A 12,412-nucleotide genomic window follows, 5' to 3' on the forward strand; every position below is an offset into this window, starting at 1 on the left:
TTCCCACCATTAAACATTTTATTTCATTGTCACATGCACGATCTCTGGTAAAATCAAGTTCACACATCAACATAACCATCAGGACCTAAAACATTTAGTTATTAAATCAAATTGGTCTGAGCTATCTGCTGACGATTCGATTTCCTTACCAATATCTTGAATCTCAAGAGCTGTGTCTGATTCTGCTTGATTTTGATCAGACTTTTCCAAAGTATCAAGTTTTGGAATTGAAGACTTGAATTTTTTATTGTAAGAATTCTTTAACATCTGCTTTTGCTTCAAAGAGTAATCAAGGGAACTACGGTTATAACGGTAATAAGAAGAATGTTATCCAGGGACAAAGACCAGACATGGAAAACAGACGTACAAAGAACCTGAAATTTTGTTAAAATCAAATATACATATTAACAAAAGCAACTGAGCAACTATGACTCCACTAAAAACTTGGAGCATGGACCAGGTGCGCCAGTAGGGTAAGCGTCCTCTGCTTTTCTAGAAACCCGCCGAGTTGCTCATAAAAAGTCAAGTCCGGGGTAGACGAAAGAGGAAAGGAAAACCATGACACGTTGAACAAACCAGTTTTCATGGCGCAGATGGATACACCGTAGCGATCCACGATTTCATGTTGACGACCACAACATAAAACTTCTATAGGGATGACTTCAATCTTGTAGCAACACAACCCTGTTCCAGAAGTTTATTTGTTAGAATTCTAGCGCGATACAAAAACTCTGCGTATTTTCGGCAAGCTCTGGCATAATGTAGGAGTTGTTATATGAAAACTCCATACGTATGTTTAATAGAGGCGGTATCACATTTAAAAAAAAGTTTTTAAGGGGGATAAGAAAATATCATGGGAGGGGTCATGAAAATTGTATATGATTTCAAAATTACCAGTCCCCCCTCCCAGGTAAATAATGATAAATTTCTATATCCATTTGAATCGTAAGGGGAAAAAGGGGGACTATATAGTCAAATTTTGTGTCCTTGATCTTTTTATTTAATATTCAAACCAGAACCTTTTTTTCGCCTATTGTATCTTTGTATTTATATACAATCATATATCATTGTCCTGCCATTCTATTTCAAATGTAATCCTACCCCGACCCCCACTCATAAAAATCAACATGGTTACGGAGGGGTATTCAGGTTGGGGAGTGGTGGGCGTGCGCCCCCTAAAATTTGCAAAGTATGGGTTGTCAGGGGTAGATTTAGGCGGTTTTAAGTGAAACTTTAAATTTCTCGCTAATTTTACCGCAAAAGATATCTACATTGCACCCACTCTATAATATTTCAAAAATTTAAGCTCAAAATTTGTGTCACCTCGCTCTGCTCGGCAGAATTTTTACTGTGCGCCCTATCTAAAATCCTAGATCAGTTTCTGTTACTCCTACAACGTAAGCGGTTGGAATTCCGTTCCTCTATACCCCAGGATGGCACCAAGTCAGAAAATAGCTTGCCAGACCTCTAGCATTGCTGGAGTTTGCTTTGCTGGAACATGGTTTGCTACATAAGCATTGTATTGCTTTTTTCATATATTTCTTTATTGCTTTTATGGAGAATATTAAAATAGTTTCAAAACAGGCAACTTGTTTCATGCTAAACGGTTAAAGCAAAATGTGATGAAAGCTATTTACAGGTTAGTGAACAGGGACGGCTCCAGACACTTTGAAAAGGAGGGGTGCAAGCCAATGTGATGGTGATGCGAAGACATTATTTTCCATGTTTTGTCAATTTTACATATGGAAATGACTAATTTTCTGGTAAAAAGGAGGAGTGCCAACCCCTTCTGATCAATGAACATGTATTACCAACACAGTTGACTAATAATTATCATTCGATAAGATGTCCTATTAAACAGGTGCATCATGAGCTTATGGTATGATTATCCACACCTCAACATCTCTCTTAACTTGTGAACAATATACCAGTCTGTAGAGTTTATACAAGGAAACCATGAATTCAGATCAATTCAATGTAAATTATAGGTACAAGTACATGGCATGATTATAATTAGCCCAACATTCAGCAAAAAATCCTTCTTTTTCAAAATTTTTAATGTCTGTGAATGTTTATATTTTATTCTATTTACCCATGGAACTTGTTTTTTTTTCATAGATTGGTTGTGGTTTCAATGCATATTGCAATTTTTTCTTGCATTTCAGGACAAGAATGTTTTACTGTATGAAATGATCCTGCTTTATACTACTCTACTATTATGACATTTTGAGGCGGTTTCATAGTGCTACCTCACAGAATCAACTTTGCTTAGCCAAATAGTTGTTACACAAAATTACTTGTTTGAGAAGCAGTGAAAGATTTAGCACTCACTAGTCATAAGTAGAAAACTTAAATACATGTACCATTTATGTTTGCCAATGAGATAGTCATTCAAAAAACCAAGCAAGTAACGATTAAGCTTCTACAAGTGAAATCACCACATGGTTATCAATAATGGGCAAACCACATACCATTAACCAATCTATAAAAAGGCCCAAAAACAAATAAAGTAAAACTATTTACAAAAGACCATAATCAACCTAATGTACAGAAAAAAATAAAGTATTTTTTAGCTCAGTTTATAGAGTGACAGCTTGCAGTGCAAGGGATTCTAGGTTGTATTCCAGGATGGTACTGTCAAGAAGTATACACGGCTGTTATTGTATACCATGTATGAAAGTGGCTTTTACTTTTGAAGCACAACACATTTAAACCTTGTACATTTGCATAAGAAATATGATTTTGAAAATCTTTATTTTCAAACTTCAGCTTTATATTAGCTTTCATTACCGTGCAAGCAGAGATTTGAACAGCATTTAAGATCATCTAAATTATACATGTATGAATTCTTTTCAGTCATATATATGCCATGGATGACCTGGAAGTATACAAATCAGTAATAAATATACATAATACTCATATTCAAAGTGATTGTGATTCATGATTCATGTATTGAAGTAGACCTCTATTTAAGTGAACCCTATATTATATGGCTCATTGGATGTTTTTTTCTTCAAACAAAACATCCCATTATGTTAAAATATTAGGTCTATGTTACAACCTTCATTTAAGTGTTATGGGAACTGTAGTGCTACATTTTAAGCAATAAACACATATGGGATCTATCTACATTACACATGTAGAAATAATACAAATGCATTTCTAAAATAAATTGACTATACTCGGCGTCACATAAATAACATACTGTTAAAATTTGAATAAAAATATTTTCTACGACTTTATTGACACCTACCGTCGTTTAAATTGTCTTAAATGACATGCTCATTCGTTTAGCCAAACGGCTTCTCCCTGAACAAGTCGCTTTTAGCTTAAATCATGCGTAACAAATCCTTACGGGAAAATCCCATACTAATATCCGCCATGTTGGTTTCTACGGGACGATTTGTTTACAAACGAAGTTCGTAAGTTCCCGTCGAACTCCGGTGACAATCGTCTGCTTGATTAACTTCTCGGTATTGTACGTTGTTCGCGTAAAATAAATCCGAGATATCCGAAATAACGCCGAAATGCATTCTGGGCTCTTCGGTTTTTGGACAAACCATTTAAACGTAAACAACATCTCCTAGCAACCCGATCACTGTAAACATGGCCGACTTTTTACAATGTAAATATTGGCACCGAGAATTAAAATCTGACCGGAATTTAACGATTCAATGTTTAGGGAGAAGCAGTTTGGCTAAACGAATGAGCAAGTCATTTAAGACAATTTAAACGACGGTAGGTGTCAATAAAGTCGTAGCAAATATTTTTATTCAAATTTTAACAGTATGTTATTCATGTGACGCCGAGTATAATGAGAGTTTATAGTGAACAATCAAAAGACTTTGAAAGTGGGGGTCCAAGCTATTTATGTCCTCATTTTTGCAAACATTTCCACATTACTTTCAACATTTCCCAACAGAAGAGGTGGTTCCTACCTTTGGAACGCCCCAAATCAATATTAATTTGTTTTCTCCATAAAACAAGGCATAAAAATACCTACACAATCTATTATCATACTTCATTTGAACAGAGCTTCCTGTTATGTATGACTTGTCTGGTAACTTGTATCATTGGTAGGTGAACATGACGGCTGCATCCAAAATTTTCTGGAAAATGTCAAAACATATTTCCTTTTAATATGGAAAGAGATACTGAAAATCAACATGGATAGACTTTTATCATACTGTCATGACTATGGTATAATTGTACATGTTCATGACAACATACTGTGCAAAAGAAATCTGATGACTGATAAAACTAGTTCCTTATCCTTAGTTACAGATATACAATGTAAGTCAACGGCTTGTATTTATGGATCTATTAAAAAAGTAAAAAAAATAGCACGATAAACTTCTTAAAAAATTGAAAATTGTGTCTTATATAAGGTCATACAAATGTATATGTTAATGTTTAGATTAATTTCCAAATCATATAATTCATGTAGTTTATCCCAAGTTATGTATAAAATGTTCTCATATGACTTACATGTACAATACCATGGAACATTAAATATTGTTTTTGATTGCTCTTGGTCAACTATTCAGCAATACTTTTTTCAATGGAGTTTCCTTGACCTTGTACATAATTTATTTTTGTTCTCAAAAATGAAATATGGGGTACTGTATACACAAATAACAGATTCTTGTAAGGTTTTGTTTGTGTTACCCTATAATCAAGTAACTGTACAACTCATCATGTTCAACAAGTTTGTATCATAGACTGTTTCATTTAAATGAAAATCAACAGTCATTGACTCAACGACAACTCTTCATGTCTTTATAAAAATGTTTGTATGGACTATGGAACATGTATACAGTACAGTGCTCCAGCTAGAAATTGAAAGGGACAGGGTGCTGTTGAGCAGAGAGCACTTTTGTAGTCGGAAAAGGGCACTTTTTTGTTCGCATGTTTACCATGTCAAGTTGTTTGTTTCATTTTCTATGTATGTATCTGGGAGTATTTCAGCTGCCAAGGTCCATCTTGGGTTTGTCTGGTTTCTAGCATCTTGATGGTTTTGTCTACTGTTGATTTTACCATGCTGAGGTTAACGTCTCAACGTTGGAAGACCAGTGATAAAGTGGATATGTGTGGTAGTGTATCTGCCAGCAACAAGAGTGACCTAAGTGTAGCTGGGTCTTTAAGACTCTTCAGGATACCATTACCAACTGGGTCACTGCTTATACCTGACGTCTCTAGGTCAACAACAATAGCTTTATAGGATCTAACTATGCTGGAAACTGCTTGGTCATGGGATAACCATCTGTGTTGTTTGACTTGTTTAATGCTCAGTGGTGCTTGGTTAAAGGCAGCTTGAACCATTTTCAGACTGGCTGTATGGACGCAACTATACTTGTAATACTTATAGATTTTTTCTAACGTTTCATTGGTTTTCTTCATGACTGGTACGGAGTTGAAGCTACTGAGTACACGAATAAGGCTTAAGAAAGTTTTTTGTGTACCATATCTCCTGTAATTTGAACTGCACTCATTTACTTCGACTACAGCACATGATTTAGACAAATTATAATTAACAATACATGGTATATGATAAATACTTAAGTTATTTATCATAATTCTTCATTATTGTAACTGTATTCGAACTATATAAAATATTTGTATTTTCATCATGGCGGCACTGTAAACAATAATGAATGCATATCATTAATGTTCGTTCGTTTTGCTAATCAATTTTTTGATATAAAAAAATATAAAAACAAACAAATATAGCAAACAATTGAAATAAAAAGAAATTGTCATGTTCGAAATGAAAAAATATACTCAAATAAAACATTAATTTAGCGACAAATATGCCGAAGTTCAAAAGCAAGCTGCTGATAAAAAACACAATGGAGAAATTTTAAATAGTTCGGTGTTTTTTTTTGTAGAAGGTTTGGAATTATCTTAAACTACGAATTTCAGGTTCATTTGTATTCACCTTAATGTGTTACTTACTTTTTGGTGGAATATATGTCCATATGTGAGTACACGAAACTCAAATTCAGACGACCCCCTAATCTGACAGCATGATTTTTCACAAAATACCGTTCGGAAGTCTGATTTCATTTCAAAAGTCATGTAAAATTCCGAGAATTCCGAACTTCTGTTTCCATGGGCTGGTGTTCATAGATAAAAGAGAACTGTGAGTATGTTAGATCCAAATTATATCGTTTGGTTCCGATCTCAAGACTTAATTTTAAAAAAAGTTGGAAACTAAGGGTCAAAGTCTATTATTTTGCTCACCACCCAAATTGTCCAAAACAAAAGGAGGATCTTTTTTTTTAAATTTAGGTTGGGGTGGTATGGTTTAAAATGAGTAACCCGTACCCGTACCAACTTTTCCCCGTACCCAAATACTATTTTGACCATTTCTTCATTATTACTAGTTATTTCCAGCTGAAAGTTTGTACATATTTGCAAAATGGCATAGTGGTAAGGCCTGAAATAATGATTTTTAATATGTTTGTCGAAAAAATTGATTTTATTCGAATTTCTATATTGAAAAGGTCTAAAATGTGTAACCCGAAATTCCCGTACCCAAAAATCAAAGTCTGGTATTTTTGTTATCTTTGCTAATTGCATGAGTATTTGACATTTGAACATTATAATATTATCGAAATTTTCATTGATGATAAATTGAAATTGCATCAGACTCTGTTTATGAGACTTTGTTTTCCATTCTGGATAAGATCGTATCCATGCTTTGCTGGTACGTGTACGGGGATTGACGCTAGGTACGGTGCGGAAATCAAACTAAATCATTTCTTTTTTTAAAACAATATAAAACCTTTCAAAACTTAATCCAAAGTCTTAAGGTGAAGTTTTAAACTCTTAACGATCCTGTAGAAAAACGTAAAAATCGGACAGAAAAGTTTGAAATAGTCAATATATAGTTGGATACGGTAACTTCAGGTTACACATTGTAGACCTCTTGACTTCAGAAAACCGATCAAACAAGAAATATCAGTAAAATATACATCACTTTCTTGATGAGAAATGAATTGAAACGGACTTTTTCACATCTCATGCAATTTTCAGTTCTTAACACACCGTAAGAATGAATATTTTAGCAAAACATTATTTGGGTACGGGGAAAAGTCGGTACGGGTACGGGTACGGATTACATATTTTAGACCATACCGGTTGGGGTGGGTTAAAACCACTATTAAAAGTCCCATTACTTTCTATGTTGAATTAAGCAATTTACAAGGTCCCAGTCTGTTTTAAAGTTTGTTAAAATGAATTTTAACATGTTTTATCATAGAGGACACTCTCTAAAGACTCTCTCATTAAAATTTGAAGCATACCTTTAATGGCTTCTAAGAAAGAATGGTGAAGTGAAAGTAGACAGGTAATAAAAATACTAATTTCCTTTTGGAAATTTGACAAATCAATGGGCTTAAGATCTAGACTCTGACAAATTATTCTCTACATCAGAGTTCAAAACTGTTGTATTCAGTGTGTACCTGACATGATAAGCTTTCAGATGATACCAAGTTTGCATATACTGGCTAAATCACAAAAAAATATACAATGCATCCTAAGAACTACTTTGTTTTTTACGGACTGCATTCTGGTATGTGCAGGCGGCTGGTTCCCCTTAATAGTGGTACTATACCTAAAAGTAGAACTAGAAGGAAAAACATAGGGTAAAATTTTAGTGAAATCAGATTTCATGCAAAATAAAAAGGAAACAATAAGGAGAGGAACGTACCCCTATGGATCCCCGCCTCGGAACAAAAGTTGAATACTAAAATTGATATTTTGGAAAAAGAACGGATATGGTGAAACGTTACAAATGCATGCACCAGCCACTTGGCACAAAGCAGCGAACAACTATAATTAATTACAGGTCTATGCTTATTATTACTTTCAGATATCATCAAAAGGACTTCTTCGTAGGTTTACGAAATACTAAAAGGACTTCAGCCCTTTCTACGACGATGTGCATCCAAAGAGGGTAGAACTGTCAAATATTTGGATGTCAAATCTTAAAGGTAGCTCAACTGATACTGCAGATCTATGTGGATGGCCAAAATTTTAACGTCATATCATTGAATAAATTTATTTCATATAGCATTGTCAGGTTCACTCATAACAGCTTTTTGCCAAAGTTGCATATACATTAGCTTTCAAGAATATATCACTGCCGATTTTATTTATCTATTTTTTTTTTTTGGGGGGGGGAGGGGGGTGGCGTAGGCCCGGCACGGCAGTCCTTGGATCCGCGCCTGCTGTCGCATGACTCTTTATTATTCGAAAAAAGGAATATCAATTACCGTTCTTCTTCTATAGTCAATAGAGTTTTCCATCGATTTTTAAGTGTAGGTCAACATATGTGTGACTTTACAGTGTCTGTAGTATCCTTCATCTCAATTTTTTTTGGGAGGGGGTAGATGCGATGTATCAAATCCCCAAAACTAGGTTTGTTTGACAATATGTCTATCTATAAAGCGGAATGAAAAACTATTAATATATTTCAGAGAGTAGAGTTAGGGATTGGAACGTAAGTCACCAGGATATACAGAACAAATCTGGTTCGCTAAAAGAGAGGGAGCCAATCAAAGTGCTTTTTACAAATCAAAATAATTTGTTTTAAAATATGTAACAAATTAAAATTTTTATCATTACCAAGTCTCACCATAAAAATCTGTTGTGTGAATAAAACCACCTTTGTCGCGATCGTATTTTTTATGATGATACCATAGCATGTTACAATAATTGTTAATGGTATAACGTACAGGATACACAGGTCAAACCATAACATGTGCTGCAATGTTCAATGGCGATGTTATCAAATATATACATGTAAATAAAAGTTATGTTTAACACATTTAACAAAATACTATTTTTTCTAACATTATGGAATATCCCTACAATTATAAACAGACAAGAACTAGTTACACTGTTGGTTCTGGTATTTGTATTATGATTTCATATTTTTGTATGGTTTTATAATCATTATTTTTGAAGAGCCTCTAAAATTTTGTAAAAAGAATGTATTTGTATGCTCAAACCACACAAACCACGAACAGCAGTATTTCGCAAACAATGACTTAAAACAGTTTTCAGTATGACTCTTTTCAAGATTCAAACAGATCAAAGTTATGCTTTAGCTTTTCAGATTCCAAAATACATGTATACTGTAAAAGGAATGGCACAAGTGTCTTGAATAATGTTTGAACACTTAATTAGAATCTACAAAAAATCATGTACCCTTTTCGGAAATATTTATCGGTTATGTTCACATACATTAATGTTTATCTCTAGGCTTGAATTTGGTATTTCCACTTAAAATTCGTTAACCACGCGACATAAAAATACACATTTGTAGAAAGCATGCATTCTAAATCCAATAATGTGTCTATATCTTGAAAAACCTTCTGAGAAATGTGTTTCACGGATATAATTTGGATATTTAGGCCCACTTAAATCATGATAACATTATCGTTCCTCTCTATCCATTATGTAGGTCTCATAGACTGCAAACTGAAAGACCGACAACAACACATGCAACGCACAATTTTGCTTAAATAACCTATCAAAGAGTATTAGGGTCGATTGATCTTTGATTCTTGATTCCTCCTCCAATTAATGCAAAATAGCAGAAACTCTACCGTTTTCAGTTACAAAAGAGTGATATTCAAAAACTACATTGATGTTTCTTTCCATTGACATTAAACATAACCTTATATCCCTAAGGTACATTTAAGTTTTTTTAAAAAATCCTTAGCAGTACTCCACCACACTAACATCTTTAACATCTTTTACTAGTGACCTAACAAACACAATATGGTATAAAAATCAGCTTTTTAAAAGCTGAGGTCATTCGCTTGGCCGCTTTTCCAAACAAAATTGTATGACTTTTTTGCATTTACCGATCCCCTCTTTCTAACCGTGTTGCATGTCGCTGTACTAACATATTGATCAAGCCTGGGTATCATAGAAACTGATGATACATTACACAAATGAACAAACAAAGGACTACTAGCAGTTATCTGACATAGCAGATGAGAGCCACAGTACATCATAAGCCATAAAATAATGACACAACCCGTGTCTTGCCGAAAACTGAGTAGTTTACGAAAGTAAGACCTTTTGAAAGCACCAAAAATTCTGGAAGACTTTCAATTAAGTAATGTTCTGGGTAAAAATTAACTCACGTAAAGATACTTTTCAAGAAACATGTATTGTGATGATTTGTTTCATTTTTTTACATGTATACTTGGTGTAAGATTTCACAAGATCCTTCTACGTTTTCAACTTTTTACAGCATGTTTTAATAAACTTAATTATTTTTTTTCAAAATTCATACCGTTCCATACATGTATATATAGATATAAAGATTATCGTCAATAAATAAATATATAAATTATAATCCATATTTAAAGCTGCTTTAGCTGTCATTTTCATATTTTTTATGTTTCTGTTGAAATATGCCTTCGAATAATTTCTACTAAATTGTACTTGTCCAGTATAATTTCAATTGATAACAACATATAAAATGCATGTTTTTCGTTGTGCATGTATTTTTGTTCATGTCTGGTCTTTCTCTCTGGATTACATTCTTTTGATTTCCTTGGTTCCCTTGATTACTTTATTAAATACATGAAATAGGTGTCGATACATTTATTGACTTGAAAGACAAAAAATCTATCTAGATAAATTCGTATTCGTGTGCATGTGAGTTCTGGTGACCTTAATGTATTTTTAGGGACGATTCCTTATTGCAAAGCGAAAGTGGCTAATTTACGACAAGGAAGACCGACGGGCTCAAGCCGTAAAAGAAAACAAGTTGGAATATAACGCAAGAATCCTTTTGTAATTTACCATTGTGATATAATGTGGCACAAATATGGTCAGTTATTGTCATTATTAATTTGAAAAGTAATCAAGAAATAGATGACATGAAATGTAAACAAGACACGCGCTTGGCCGTGTATCCGTTATTGCTATTCTTTTAGCAAGGTTTAAGTATTTTTAACCCAGGTTAATGTCCTGTCGGTATAGTCGGAAGTAATGGCGAAAAATAATTAGATCAGAGCCATTGATCTTATTGGTTAAAAAAAAAACGGTTTACACAATATTCTTAAGGTATTATCGGCATTTATTGCTTCAATTGCATTACTACCAACTTATTTCATTGAATTAGCAAAATTCTTAGAATCAGAACTGAACCAATCTGGCAGCTAAAGCAGCTTTAAATGTTGGTGTTTAAATCTATTTTAGCACACAAGAGTTTATTTCCGTGATATTGTTTACACGGAGAGATATTAAACATTGTCAGTGGATTGTCCTGAATACTAGTATCTGTAATGGATATGTGAAATGGAAATTGTTAACAAAACCAAAAAAAAAAAAAAAAAAAAAAAAAAAAAAAAAAACAACAACAACAATAAAACAAAACAAAAACAGAAGGTCACTAATAGAAAATTATCATTTTATTTGTAATTTTTGAGGTATTCGTACAACATATGAGAAGAATGTCACACCTGTTGACGTAATTACTCAGGTGATAAAATAAGTTGGATTGTGTATGTTTCGTTTTACTTTATACAAACTCTGAGTAAAATGTAAAAGTCAGAGCTCATATGTAATTTCCACTTAAAGTAAAAACTATAATTGTTCGCTTTCAAATGTGCTAGTTGAAGGGCATCTCGCATATACATGTATGTTCAGATCACAACGGCTTGCTCCCACTATCAAATATGCAGCCCGATTAGTATGCTTGCTTTCACTATCAAATATGCAGCTCGACTAGTATATAAACACTAGTCGGGCTGCATATTTGATATTATCAACAAGCTCCTGGGGTCAGATTGTACCGCTATGGTGCACTACTGTCAACACAAATTTTAATTTATCCACTCTTCACAGTGGAGCTATTATAAATTGAGTTCCAGTGTTTCTACTCTCCAAAGTGGAGTCGCCATTTCAAAAAAAATTGTCTGTAGTCTACTAATCCTGTTTTTATATCAAAGTATAGTATTTAATTGTTCTAGCAGTTTAATAACATTTTAGTACATGACAGAAATAAATAATGATATGTATAAAAATGAAGCAACTTTTTTCCCAGTTTGTTTTTCCTTTGGTGGAGTCACAGTTGAGTCATTGTGAAGAATATGAGTGACTCCACTGTGAGGAAATATAAATTTTGGTTGACAGTAGTGTAGTTTGTATATTGGAGAACTCAACTTTATTGCTTCATTGTATATTATAGCGAAACAGTTTTGCAGCTGTAGAATAAACCAATTAGATTAGGTCTATATGCATTTATATTTATTCAATTTCTGATGGATTTTTATTCTCTATGAATTAATAGAAAATTGTATTTTTCTCTGTCCGATTATGAATAAAGTATGATAAATTTTCGTTCTCAATTGAGTTAGATTTTCACTGTGGTTTAAGCTGT

General features: G+C 33.4%; 1 long non-coding RNA gene across 1 annotated transcript; it reads right to left on the reverse strand.

The window, feature by feature from the left end:
* Positions 1 to 2,796: 2,796 nt before the first annotated feature.
* LOC148606100 (uncharacterized) lies at positions 2,797 to 6,014 on the reverse strand. The gene is made up of 3 exons (XR_015915194.1): positions 5,956 to 6,014; positions 4,004 to 4,109; positions 2,797 to 2,878 (listed from the first exon to the last, which is right to left on the reverse strand). It is a non-coding gene; the product is annotated as an uncharacterized LOC148606100 (long non-coding RNA).
* Positions 6,015 to 12,412: the final 6,398 nt, after the last annotated feature.

The sequence above is a fragment of the Perna viridis genome, chromosome 9 (genome assembly GCF_037379345.1).
Source record: "Perna viridis isolate PV_CMFRI_1.1 ecotype Kerala chromosome 9, ASM3737934v1, whole genome shotgun sequence".
In the NCBI taxonomy this organism is placed as follows: domain Eukaryota; kingdom Metazoa; phylum Mollusca; class Bivalvia; order Mytilida; family Mytilidae; genus Perna; species Perna viridis.